This window comes from Alligator mississippiensis, chromosome 5, assembly GCF_030867095.1.
Source record: "Alligator mississippiensis isolate rAllMis1 chromosome 5, rAllMis1, whole genome shotgun sequence".
NCBI classification, from domain to species: Eukaryota; Metazoa; Chordata; order Crocodylia; family Alligatoridae; genus Alligator; species Alligator mississippiensis.
The window spans coordinates 170,549,374-170,563,424 of NC_081828.1; the positions used below are offsets into that span (position 1 = coordinate 170,549,374).

At 45.2% G+C, this 14,051-nt stretch overlaps 1 protein-coding gene across 8 annotated transcripts in view; it reads left to right on the plus strand.

Annotated features, from left to right (window-relative positions):
• ICA1 (islet cell autoantigen 1) overlaps positions 1-14,051 on the plus strand; it is a 128,730-nt gene that overhangs the window by 36,316 nt on the left and 78,363 nt on the right. The gene's annotated exons all lie outside the window — the stretch shown is intronic.

Here is a 14,051-nt window from a genome sequence, read left to right on the forward strand (position 1 = left end):
TGTATAATTTTGTATTTCATATAATATATGTGGTTAAACATGCTTATCTGATTTTAAACATTTTACTGAGATGGATGCTTGAATTATTCAGAGAAAGAGATATATATGTACTCAGTAAAAGTGCAGGAAGTTCTACATGAATTAATGGAAATATCTTAATGCCTGTAGCTGAACTGAATCCTTTGGACACTATTAAAACCCAACATTTTAAAAATAGGCTAGAATTTTTTTAAATTTTAGTTGTTCACATTTTTCAGTTTTCCTCACATTTCAACACCCATCTGGGATAAGTGAGCATTCACCCTACAAAAATCAGATTCCCTCAGTCTATTTTAAATTTGGCAGCCTAAAGAAGGGAAGCCCCCAAGTCATTAGCCCATTCCGAAAATTATGAATCAGAGAGTTCGTACTTTCTGGTAGCAGCATTTGGCTTACTTCTAGGAATCCCCCTACAAAAGAGGTCAGCAGCTTTTTGCCAGTGTGGGCCAAAGCTTGTGACCCATTAGTGCTTGTGAGCCAGAAGTCTTTGCCCCCTGAAGTAGCCAGCTCCTTGCAATCACACTTGCCGTGGATTCCAAATCCCTCTACAGCAAGGGAAGTACAGATATGTTGGAGCAACAGTCTTTGCACGGGGAAGAGGGAGGGAGCACTGAAGAGGGAATGGGTAGCATGGCACAGCTCTGTGCCAACAATGCCCTGTGCCAGATAAGACTTTTATGGGGCCAGATCTGGCCTGTGGACTGCAGGTTGCCAACCCCTGCTCTACAGTGTTCATTTAGGCTTGGCAGCTGTTCTTCTGTCAGGCTGTCAAACTAGCAGGATGTTTGTTGTTCTGAATCTGAATTGAAATGAAGCTTAAGAGGCATGACTTGAAGACAGAGTCTCTTTCTTCAATAAATACATTTTTTAATTTCCACCAGAATTTGTAAATATCCTTAATCAGTGGCTTGAGAATTAGAAGTTACTTTTGGTGTCTCTCTACTCTTAAAGATTTGTGATGTGTGAAAGATAACTTGCCTTGATATTTTGAATATCTGGGCCCCAAAATTCAAAATATTTTGAGAAAAAGTAAATAATATGATCATGCTATATCAGGGGTGGCCAATTATTTCAGCTGGAGGGCCACTTAATGAGGTTTGGTGAGTGGTCGAGGGCCACAAGGGTAGCCTCACCCCTTGACAGGTGCCCAACCCCCTGGTTGCCATCTTAGGACCAGAAGTCCTGACCCCTGACTTTTGCCACCGGAAGTACTTCCCCTTTCCCCTAGAAATGCAGGCGACCTTCGCCATTCACGGGGGATACATTCTCGTATCCCCAACGAATGGCGAAATCTGAATAAGGCACTGCGTTCATGAATGCAGTGATCCCGACAGCTGGAGGGGGGGGGGGGCATGGCTCCAGCAGCGATGGCGGAAGCGTGGCAGTGATGGCAGGAGCCCGGTGGCAGCAAGTGTGGAGCTTCCAAGGAGCTCCTGTAAGTGTATAAAGTGTATTTAAAATGCGGGTTCGGCATTCGTGAATATTTGAAACCGCAAATGCCGAACCTGCGAATAAGGGTTTCCTGCACTCCTTTTGGGAAGGGGATTTGCCATCTTGGAACAGGAAAAAAACCATTATATTTTATACTAAAAATCAAATATTAACAATAGCATATTTAATTTTATTTAAAAAAAATAGTTTTGTCCTGATTTGTGTGTGTTTTGCTGTGTGTATAGAGGTGATCACATAATACTTCAAAATTAAGTCATAGTCTTGTATATTGTGGGGAGGTAAGGGTGGGCGGGTATGGGGTTTGTGGGGGGTTGTAGGTGTGTGTGTGGATGAGTGTGTATGTGAGGTGTGGGGGTGGGTGTGGGTGAGTGGGTGGCTATGGGGGATTTGTGAGGGGGATGTGTTTGTGGGGATGTGTGGGTGGGTATGAGGTTTGTGGGGGGTTGTGTGTGTGGTGGGGGTGTGGGTGCATGTGTGTGTGGTGGGGTGTGTGAGTGTAGCAATGCACAGGGCTCCCCCAGAGGTGCACAGGTGTGTGTCTGGGGGAGGGTGTGGGTAGGTACGGTATTTGTGGGGTGTGTGGGGGAGGGTAAGATTGTGAGTTTTCCATGTATGGTAGGGTATGCATAAGAGCCCCCCACACGTGGCTCCCTGAGCTGTTCAGCCCCTGTCTCTGCCACTGCCAATAGCACGCAGCCCCGGCACACCCCATGCCTGCTCTGGACTTTCCCCTGTCGGAGCAGATCAGCCAGAACCCAGGCACAGCCCAGACCTGGCCCACTCAGCACCACCCACCCATGGCACATCCTGCTGCCCCCTGGGCACGCAGCAGGACTGGGGCGGCTCTGCAGTGAAACTGCCTGTCTAGGCAGCCCCGGTGGCAGCAGCTCCTTCTGGCTGCTGCTGCCACAAGCCCCAGCCCCGCAGTACCGGTGGGGACCCGTGTGCACATCCCTGACCCCGCACACCCTGTGCCTGCTCTGGGCTTGACTGCCTAGGCTCAGCAGTGACAGCACAAGACTGTTGCTCAGTGCAGGGGGAAAAGTGGCCTCTCCCCCTTGCTGCTGCCGGCACTTCCTGGTGTAGCCTCCCAGAGCCCGCACTGGGCTGCCCTGCATCTGCTCTGCACTGCCCCACCAGGCAGCTCAGACGCAATGGTGACATGGCATACACTAGAGCAGGTTCCAAGCGGCTACACCAGGAACTGCCAGCAGTATCGAGGGGGAGAGGCCACTTTTACCTGACACTGAGCAGTACTTCTGCGCTACTGCTGCTGAGCCTGGGTGGGTGAGCCTGGAGCAGTTGCAGGGCTGTGCAGCGCAGCTAGAAGGAACCGCCGTTACCTGAGCTGCCTAGAAAGGCAGTCCCGCTGTGGAGCTGCCCTAGCCCTGCTGTATGCCCAGGAGGCAGCAGGACCTGCCCCAGTTTGTAGTGCCTGGGCCAGGCAGGACCGAAGTACCCACTGCAGGCCAGACCACAGGCTGTAGTTTGCCCACCCCTGTGCTATATAATCTAATGAGTTTTTGGTTTTGAGGATTTAAAGAGTTGAATCAAACACCATGATAAAGAAGACTCAACACATGGTAATATTATTTTTCAATGCAAGTTGTGAGAATAGCAGTTGGATAGGGCTGGAATAGCTATAATTCAAAGCTATTTATGTTGTTTTTCTGTAATGCACCAGTACAGTATAAGTCTAGGAATCCCAGGGGACTAAACCTGTACTTTATTATGTCCAATGGGAATTTTTTATAATGGCATGTTCTCTGATGTGAAATAACTGTTAGGGTTCTAGCCCCATCCAGTTGCTTATGTAAAAAAAATGATTTATTGAAACTGCATTAAAATCGAATGTTTAAATAGCTGGAAAGTAGTATTGTCATTGTCCTACAGAAATAATTTGTCTTTTGTGTGAAACAAGTGCTATAGAAGCTATAAATTATATAAATGGTATAATTATTAAGATAAGTGTATGTTTTGTATAGGAAACTGCTATCTTTCAAATCTTGTCTCTGAAATGTGCTATCCTTCAGAATTGCAATGCTTAAAAGCAGCAAGGTAGATAAGCCATTTTAAACAACCTTTAAGTGTATTGTACCAGGTTTAAAACAAAATTCCTACAAGCCAAATGTTTTGAGATCTTTCTAATACTGAAAACAGTTTTGCTTGTTGCAGCTACAGAAATAGGGAACTAGTTTTATATAACTGGATGCCAAAGTTCTGTAGCTTTGCATCAGAACAAGGTAAAAAATTTAGTAATGAGGAGATCGCCAGTATTTTCCCGTCTTTTTGGTAGTTGTTTAACACTGACACGCAAAGAGATGCTAGCAAAACATGTTTTTGAATAATAGTAATGTACCTGCCTACTGACAAACCCTACATTTCTTCTTTCTACAGATGAACCTTGGTTTTTTGTGTTTTGAAGTTTCTTAGCCATCATATAGAAAAGATTATTTTCATTGTGTCCTCTCACTTTAGTGAAAAATTGAATTTCTTAAGCTAAGATTTTTGTACCTGGATTTTATCTAACAGGTTACAGTGGCATATGTGCTACTTAATGAACTGACACAGAGGCAGGCAAAATATGACATGTGCGCCACAAGTGGTATGGGCAGCCTCCATATGTGCTGACTTATTTTTGTGGAGAGGCTTAAGATGGACATGTGGAAAGTAGGGGTGCACCAATAGAGGTTTCCTTGGATGATATCAATAACCGATTATTCACCAGTCATATTGGCCAATGCTGATCTGATAACCGATTTACAGGAGCACAGCCCAGCAAGCATGCAATGCAGCACCCTGCAAGTAAGTTTGTGGGGGGGCGGGGGGGCAGGTTGAGGCCCCCATGGTCAGGGAGTGGGGCTGTGGCTAGGGCGCTGCACAGCCAGGGCAGTGAATGAGATGCTGGGGCAGGGAGCAGGATGGAGCCGCAGGTGACTCGTCCAGGAGATCAGCGTCCCAGCACTTAAAAATGGCAGCGGCAGCGCTTGCACTAAAGCTCATCAAATCAGCTTTAGTTCAAGCGCCACTGCCAGCATTTTGAAGTGCAGGGATGCTTTTAGGTGCAGAGTCAAGTGGGGCAAGAGTGGATGTGGGCTGCCCTGCTGCCTTTTGCCCTGGGAGCCATGCACTGGCTGCACTGCATCCCCGGCCTGCCCACTGGCAGGAAGCACAACTCAGTGCCCCCAGTACTAGTGTGTGGCCAGCGTGCGGCTCCTGGAGCAAAAGGCAACAGGGCAGACAGCTTTGAGCCCGCAGTAGGCAGCCTACATTCACCCCATGCACAAATCTGGGGGGCACATGCCCCCCCATACCTCCCTTGGGTGGTGCACACGATGGGGAGTTGACCCCCCTCCCACCCACTCCCCAGACCCCCTGGACAAGGTGCCCACTGCTCCATCCTGCTCCCCACCCTGGCCCCAGGTTCCCATTCATTGCCCTGGCTGGGCAGTGCCCCCAGCCCCTGCCCTGCCTCTGTCCCACTCCTTGATCTGGCCCTCCACTCCCCTTCCTCTCTACAGATTTACCTGCAGGGCACTGCTCTTCATGCTGCTGGGCTGCATTTCTAGACATGTGCAGCTGCATTCATGCGCGCGGTAGCCAGGGGCCCTGGCCATAAGGCATATTGTACTTATCGGTACATTATTGGCTACACCAGCCAAAAAAAGCTGGTAGCCGATAATGTTAAGTTTCCTCTTATCGGTGCTGATCCAATATGGCACCAATATATCGGTGCACCTCTAGTGGAAAGTTTTATACATTTCAAGTGACAGCCCTCTTCCCGAGGAGGGCCAGGGCCCTTGGGGCCCCCATATACTTGGCATCTCTGACACCCTCTTTGTGTGGCACATGGCAGGTCAGGGAGGGGACATGCAGCACAGCAGCAGATAGGATAGCAGGCAGAAAGCACAGCAGCAAAATTGGCAGGTGGCACATGGAAGCAGAAAGCAGAGCAGCATATCATGTAGGGAGCAGAGGTCTTGGAGAAGAATCAGGGCAGCAGATTAGGCAGCGGATGGGGATCAAAGTGGCACTGCGGAGGCTGTGGTGCTAATTTGTGGCATGCCTGCCCAAAAGTTTGGCCCTCACTGAACTAGCAGATCAGTTTAAACAGTGATCAGACGCTGCAGTTGAGTAGTTGAGTTACTTTGTTCTTTGGAAGTAGTTGAGTTACTTTGCTTTTAGTTTATTTTGCTTGCAAGTCTAAATTATGCCATAGTGTGGCAGCATTTTACTGGATATTTTTCATTAGCTTGGGATCTAAATAATTACAATTGAGAAGTTACACTGTAGTTTTGTATTTAGAAAGTGACTTTACAAACAGAAGAATAAAATCTTTAAATATCAGTGCTGTCATTGAAAAAGAACTGCTTGTTTTGTCATTCATCTGCAGGTAGTTGTGAGGTTGAATTCCAAAACTGGAAGGGTTGTTTTTAAAAATATAATTGTGCTGTTCTGTCTTTTAATTGTAAAGATCCCAAGCTTATAACTATCACCTTCTTAGCTTTCAAGAAAAAATGTTTGAGTGGTCTTCTTTATTTTAGTAGTTTTTATATCACTTGGTATTATGACTGTTTACTCAAATATGTAGCTTTCCCTAATGAGTTTCTAAAAATAATTATTTATATAGAATTCATTGCTAATGCTTTTAGAGATGAAAAATAAGCTGATTTGGAGGACTGGTTTTGAAAACATATGGGCTAAAAACCAGCAGCCTAGTCACTATTTTCAGAGGCATTAAAATTGTTTTTTACACTAGTATATTAGTTGCTGCTCTGTCAAAAGATCTGAGGTATTTAAACATGTCTTATTTGCTGTGGGCTGGACATCATCCTGGATCAAACAAAATCTTCACATTCAGAATTTTTTTTATGTTGCTTTTACAGTAACCCAACGATTGCATTTTCATGGGTCAGATGGGAGATGGCATAGAACACAACTCTGCTGTAACCTGGTTGTGGCCTGCCCTAGTTGCAGTGGGCATGCAAGCAACCTTGTTTAGGAATCAGTACTGCTTACAATTTTGAAGGACGTACCAGGTCTGTCACAACTGATATACTTGACTTGGACAGCATCTTAGAGCACATATCAATGCAGAGAGCCTGGGAATATGCACCTAGAGGCAGGCAGACTAACCCACATGTACACAGACCAGTGGAGAATACAGGACACAGTAACATGGATAGGAATTTGCTATGAGGATACTTGTACCAGACTCATTTAGCTCAGGTGCAATGGAGAGTTAGCATTTTCCTTAGAATTTGGGTACTACTATTCCAGGAACAACTTCCTGTAATATGATTGCCCCATGCTTTTTTGCCATTAATGTCATGCATCCCATTGTAAGAGAAGTCTTATGTGTTATATCAGGGGTGTTGATTGTAGCCGTGTTGGTCTAAGGACATAGGCAAACAAGGTTAGGTAAAGAAATGCCTAATCTGCCCTGGCGTCCTCTTGTATTTTCCATCCATGCGTTTGCTGCCTCCTCTTTTTGAGATTTGGACTGTTACTAATGAAGACTGATACCTTTGTAGATCTTCCATATTGGAGCCTATTATTCAAGCGGAGACGGTTGTAAATTTGTGGAGGAGGGGAATTAGGGCTAGTTGGACAGCATTCTTTTGCGTTAGCTCATCTCTCTCTGTTTTGCTTCAGACAACTACTTTTCCTAGCAGCTCTGCTTCAGTCTTCGTCAAAAAAAGTATAGGGAAAAATAAACTGAAGAATTACAAAGTGGAAGAAGTGATGCAAGGGCTTAGCTGGCAGAGCAGCTTTATAATCTTCCCTTGCGGGTTTCCCTTGCTTTGGAGTATGTTACAAGTCCTATATCCTCATGGTAGCTGGTAATAGATGCTATTATAAGATCTTGGATATCTGTATCCAACCTGGGAGAAAGGAAACAGCTTTGAAGGTGAGAATGATTATAAACTTAGTTTCTGAGCCATATGTGGAAACCAAGCTAAAATCTGACTGTGTAAGAACTTACATAGCTGGGAGTCAGCAAACTGTGGGCTTTAGGCCTTCTGTCCCCCACCCCACAAGTCCCCCACCCTTTGCTACTTACCCCACACTTACAAATCTCCAACATGTGCCTACAGCTGATAAGGCATCTCATTCTAAATTCAGGAGGCTCTGACTGGTATTGGACACCAAACCACAAATGGCAAATTCTGCAGTTGAGCAAGAGGTAGACATTTAATTCATCTAAAATTTTAAAATGAAAAATGTGAGCCCAAGGAGAACTTCTGGTATGTGTTGTATATCAGGAATGTGTGTGTAGATGATTTCAAGGCAGTACAAATCAAAGACTTTTTCCCCCATGTATCTACACCACTCTGGTGTTTTTATGGATTTGGGTAATGTAATAACCAGCCACTGTAAGTTACTGGTGTGCCTAAGAAGGAAATCATGAGATGAGAGCAGTGCCTGCTTTTTTCCCCGCTCAACTTCACCATATCTATTTTGCAGTGCAAAAGGGGCTTTTCTGTGGCTTGTGAGAAATGTTTCTTTTCTGAGATAGGTGGGGGCTTGTCAGCATTTCAGAGGGAGTGAGGGACCTCAGCATTTTGTAAACCAAGATCTGCTGTTGTGTATGTGATATGAGCTGAGCCCTTGTTGTCAACTTCAGCATGGTCTCCCTTAGCCAGGGAGAACGGAGGCGCTGGTCTCCTTTCTCTGTGCTCTGCTTGAGATAAATACAAACCATTTAGCATGAATTATCCTGATTCACTTACTGTTAAGAGAACTGGTAGACAAGAGTCTGGAAGACTTTAGTTCCAAATTGGATAGACTGGCATGTGTGTAGGAGAAGCAGGATTACTGTCAAGTCAAATGACTAAATGGCAGCTTAAAAGTTTTTCTTTCTCTTCCTGAAATCTAACACAAAAAATCTGAATACTACTTTAGAAGACCTTTTTCCCAAAGAGAGCTATTGTTCTCAGCTGCCCTCCCCTGAGAGTGACTAAGTTTCTCTGATTTTGCAGAGTAACATCTATTTCACTTAACTGGCTTGTATAGCTAAGGGTAATAAAAGAGCAATTGTAGATATCTCTTCTCTGGTGACACGCCAAAATATTCCTAATCTACCATACAGTTGAAAAGATCCTAAGAAGTTGTACAACTGTTAATGTTAAATTATTATTCCTGAATCCAGGTATGAAAAGCTTACACATCTAATGTTAAATTAGCTACTTGGAGGCAACTACTTCTACAGATCTTCCTGGTTGCATCAAGTATATAAAAAAAAAATACCACAGGCCCCTTAAAGGGCATTTTATGGGTTCCATTAAGATTGTGAAGGAGAAGACAATGCACAGCACCCCCCCCCCAAACAAACAAACAAACCCAGAATGCTCTATCAATGGCTGAGAAGGTTGTTCTAGTAAATATACTTTAGGTAGGAATGGGAAAGAATCACCATAAAGACCCCCTAACAACTGAAGATGGAGATGACTTTAGCAGCCATTCAGTAGTGGTTGCTCTCCTATTTCAAGTGCCTTTAGCAAGGGAAAGAGTAAGAAAAACAGTGTAGACAATAATGGATTAATAAAGATCTAAACAAAGGTATTTAATTAAAGGCAAACAAGGGAATGCTTGAAAGATAATTGCATCTTTCTATATTATCCATACCATGTAAGTATGTGCATCTACACTTGAAGGTACTGTGGGAATGTACTAAACAGTGGTAGTTTTCTTTTGAAAATTCTTAGAGAACCCAAGAAACATAAAAGGACTGGGAAGAGAGAAAAAACGAATATGATACCAATCTTTAAAATAATAGCAGTCTTGGCAGCTTCTGTCGTGTAAACCTAATTTCAGTTCCTGGTAAAATAATGAGTAGAAAATCTGCAAGCATTTAGAGGATAACAGAATGAAGGATAATAAACAACACAGATTCATAAATAACATCATGGAATAGCATTTTTTAAATCAAATTACTAAATTAGTAGAAAAAATGCATTAAATGTAATAAAGCTGGACATCAGTAAAGTATTTATTTGATGCAGTGTCTTGTGAAGGCTTACTGGAAAAATGAATTCAAATTGGCTAGGATAATAAGTACTCTCAGGAGTTTTGAAAACTGGATGAAGGACTATAAACAAAGTTAGAGGATCATAGAAAATAAGATGGAAAATACCTATTTGATTAAGTAAACTATTTCTCTGCCAGGGCAACATTGTACTTTTATAATGCATTTCTTAGTGTTTGTACAAATCTGATAAATAGAATTTGATTGCTAAGGAATACTTGTTGAGGAACTGCAGAGATTGGTGTTTGCTTTGTTTTATTCACTTCTTTATTCAAAGATCCAGAAAAAGGGTATTCACGTTAAGTACATTTACAGATGATGCTGAATTGGGAGGTGTTTGGAATTTCCATGCAACAGTGTCCCAACTATGTTAAAGAAAAATAAATGCGTGTCTGCATTGGCCTCTGCAGTGGGCAGTACACTCTCAGCTGCCATGGTTACTAACAGTGCTGCATGTGGACACAAACCATGTTTAGAGCCAGACATTATATTAATTGGTTACCAGCTATGGTTAAAGTTGTAGTGTGAGAAGCATCCAGCTACATGCTGAATGAGTTAATGTTTCCAAGTGGTCTTCCAGAGCTAGTTCCACAGAGTTATTTAGAGTACTATAGCTTAGAGATAATCAAGATGTAAGTGTCTGCATATGAGAGATCAGCCAAAGACTGAAAGAAGGCTATAAAAAAGAGAGGAAGAGAGACTTTTTAAACCTTTATTATAAAAAATATTAAATAGAAATGGTGAAAGTGCAAAGATATGTGACCTTTCCAGGAGCCAAGTATGGAACACTTGTCAGTGACAGACACTATATCAGCAGAGATTGCAATCCCCTTCCCTCCATGCTTCTCATGGGGTTACACGTGTAGGATCAACTGTCCATCTTCCACCTTACAGAGTGCCCACTTGATGGCCCAACATGACACAAACTGGTCCACATTTTGTTGCCAGGTGAAGTATCCAAATGTGACGTGTCCATACCAAGAAGCAGAAGAGTTGAAGGACATCATAGGATTTGACCCAGCAGCCAATTTCTGCAGCTTTTCAGATTTGCCATCTTGGCCTGGCCAGGCAGATTGCACTCTACTTGGCCTCTTGGTACAGGATGGAGAAGATGAACACAGCCTTAGAGGAGTCCAAGCCTAGTGTACCAGAGGGTGCTGAGAGCAGCAAAGAGTGGCCATAGCAGAGGGCAGTCCAGGAAAGTGTGGAAAAAAGTGCCCTCTACCACCTCCTTGCAGAAAGGGCAGGTGCTGATGCTGCTGGGTATGAGTGGCAGACAAAGGATCCTGTGGCCGGGGTCCCGTGCAGCAGCTGCCACTGGAGGCCACCAGTTCTTTTGGTGATGGGCAGCTTGTACAGGGTGCAGTAGGCCAGGTGGGCTTGCTTTAGTGTTGCTGCCACCAGGCACCACCTACATGTCAAGATCTGCCATCAGAGAGGGCTTGTCATGTGTGGAGGTAATCTTTCAGGGCAGCAAGTATATGTGTAAGGAGGGCAGCTTTCACTTCAGCCAAAAGGCCTGAAGTAAAGTGGACAGAGTGTAGGCCAAGCTGGTCTGCCAGGGCTTTGACTGAGCCAGGCAGACCAAGCTGAGCTGAAGAGGTGGATCAGCTCAATGATGTGTAACTAGACCAAGGAAACAATCAGGCTCCCAGAAACTTGGCTATGTGCCTCTTGCTGCAAGGCCAGGCTTTATGGAGCAGGGGCTCCTGCAGCTGCTCTAAAAATTGCAGGTGCCTGCCTTGTGTCAGTTAGAAATAAGTCTGCCAGGCCTGAGTGAGGCTATGGTAGAAGAGCAGCAGGGCATCCCAGCTAAGGTGATTGGGATCCAACAGGATAAGTTCCTGCTCTAGGTTGAGGTCTCCCACCAGAAGCAGGAAAGTAAAGGCTGGCCAGCACCATGGTTCACCACCAAAGAACAGCCACTGAAGGACTTTCAGGCAGAAGGCAGCCATCCAGCTGCCAGGTTAATCAGGCTCTGAGCCACTTTGGTTCACAGGGGGAGGACTGGAGCCATTGGTGCCCATTCCAGAAGTCCACAAGGAACTTCTGAAGTCTTTTGAGTAGTGTCATTGGCAGGTCCAGGATGGCGCACCTGTGCCATAGAGTAGCAGCTGCCAGGTTTTTTCACTGTGGTAGGAGAGGTTGGGCGGGCATCAGCACCACCACTGTCATCATGCCTCCTCACTGAGGCCTTCCCAGTTCTTGACTAGATAAACTAGGCTTAGAAAGATGCTCAGAGCTTTGAAGCCATTGTAACACCAGGACAGGCCTCCAGGCAGGTCAGGGGGCCAATGCCCAGGTGCTTAGCAAAAATGTGTCACGTCTGGTCCAGTTGAAATGGGCCAAGGAAGGGTGCTCAGAGATCCGCTGACAGTTGATTAAAGACTGGATGTCACTCTCGCTGCTCACAAAAAGTCATGTTGTTGGCATATACCTGTCACCTTAACTGTGAGGCCACTGCCTGGGGCTACAGCTGATGGGAGACCCAGGCCCATCAGGAGCTTCTGCAGTGCATGGAGCAGTGGCTTCATGGTTAGGGCATATAGCATTCCAAAGAGGATAGTCCTGCCAAATGGCCTTGCATGCTGGGAATGGGGCATAGGAGGTTACAGGTACCCTGGTACAGGAGCTGGATGGTGATGTTGCGTGGAGGCTGGAGAGTCAGCAGCTGGTAGCGGTAGACTTGCGATTACAATTGAATTCTTAGAGTAGCACAGGGGTGCCCAACTCTATAGGCCCATGGGCCAGATCGAGCCCACAGAGCCATGGCATCTGGTCTGCAGGGTTCCCCATGGGTTAGGAAATTTGGCAGCGGGGAAGCAGTGCCAATTAATACTGCCACCCTCTGCTTCCACCACCAAATTCCCAAACTCCACTTGGCAAGTTTGGGCCAGGCCACACCCCCTTCCCCATGTACAGCCAGGCTGGGTCTGGGCTTGTATATACCTCTCCCTCACAGCCAGATTGGGGCCAGGCCATGCCTCTGCTCCTCCTCCTCCTCCCCCCCCCCCCCCGCAACTGAATCGGGGCCAGGCTGTCCCCCCTCTGTGTGGCCTGATAAGGCCCACCTGTGGGATCCAGCCTGCAGACAGACCAGGCACCATTTATTCAGCCTGCAGGGCACAAAGGTTGAACACCACTGGAATAGCATGATGTTTTAAGAGTATGCTAGTTTTTTTGCTTGACTGAAAATGTTACAGGTACTGTGTAATAGACTTTGGAAATTCTTCATTCTTTGCCATAACCAGTTTTCATAGAACCATAAAAGTAGGGTTGGAAGGGACCTTGTAGATCTTCAGGTCCGACCCCCTGCCTGGGCAGGAAGAAAACTGGGCTCAAATGACCCCAGCCAGGTAGGCATCAAGCCACTTCTTAAAGACCCCCAGGGTAGGAGACAGCACTACTTCCCTTGGAAATCGGTTCCAGATCCTAGCCGCCCTAACTGTGAAGTAGTTCCTACGGATGTCTAATCTAAACCTACTCTCCAACAACTTGTGGCTGTTATTCCTTGTTATCCCGGGGGGCGCTAGGGGAAACAAGGTCTCCCCCAAACCCTTCTGGTCCCCCCTAGTGAGTTTATAGATGGTCACCAGGTCCCCCCTCAGTCTTCTCTTGTGAAGGCTGAACAGGTTCAGGTCCTGTAGCCTCTCACTGTAGGGTCTGCCCTGCTGTCCACGGATCATGCGGGTGGCCCTCCTCTGGACCCTCTCAATGTTGTCCACATCCCTCTTGAAGTGGGGTGCCCAGAACTGGATACAGTACTCCAGCTGCATACTGGAGGCCTTTATAATAAAGGCCTTTATTGAAAAACAAAACAAAACAGAATGTCACTATCTGCATGCCAAAAGTCAGGCATTCCTAGTTTTCACAAATTCTGCATGCAAAGATCAGCATTTTTGATGTATGAATTGTCATATTGCTACGTAAGATACCCAGATAGATACAAAAGTGATACGCATAGTATAAATAGATCCTCAGATGTGGTGACATGGGTGCAGCCAAAAATGTGTTGGGTTTCATATAGGTAGGGAGTGGTGCTAAAAAAACCAAACAAACCCTTCTTTTGATGTGGGCTTCCAAATCTTAAAACATGTTTTTGCAGTTGTAGCTGTTTCGTATCTGCATCTATTTATATGAAAGATATATCTGATGATCAGTCTTGGAACATGCATGTCTAGTTAAAAAAAGCCTACTTTGTTGACACTTTTTTTTTTCCTCGAGGATTCATAGCTTTGTTCTCCTTCTCTGTAGTGTATCATAATGGCAGATGGAGTTTCAGCCCAAAGGCGGCCTTCTCTGGCCATTGTCTATTGCGACATTTTTTTCCAAGTCCTCCACCAAAATTAAAGCTAATGCTAAATGGAACAGACCAGAACAATGCAAGACACTTCAGACAGGGCTCTTTAAGACTTTGAGAAGATGCAGTCATTTTGACAGTATAACTTTGAACAGAAATGTTCTTCACAATACATACAGATATTAATATTCTTATAAATTTGAATTACCAGAGCAGGACTATTGAAGCACA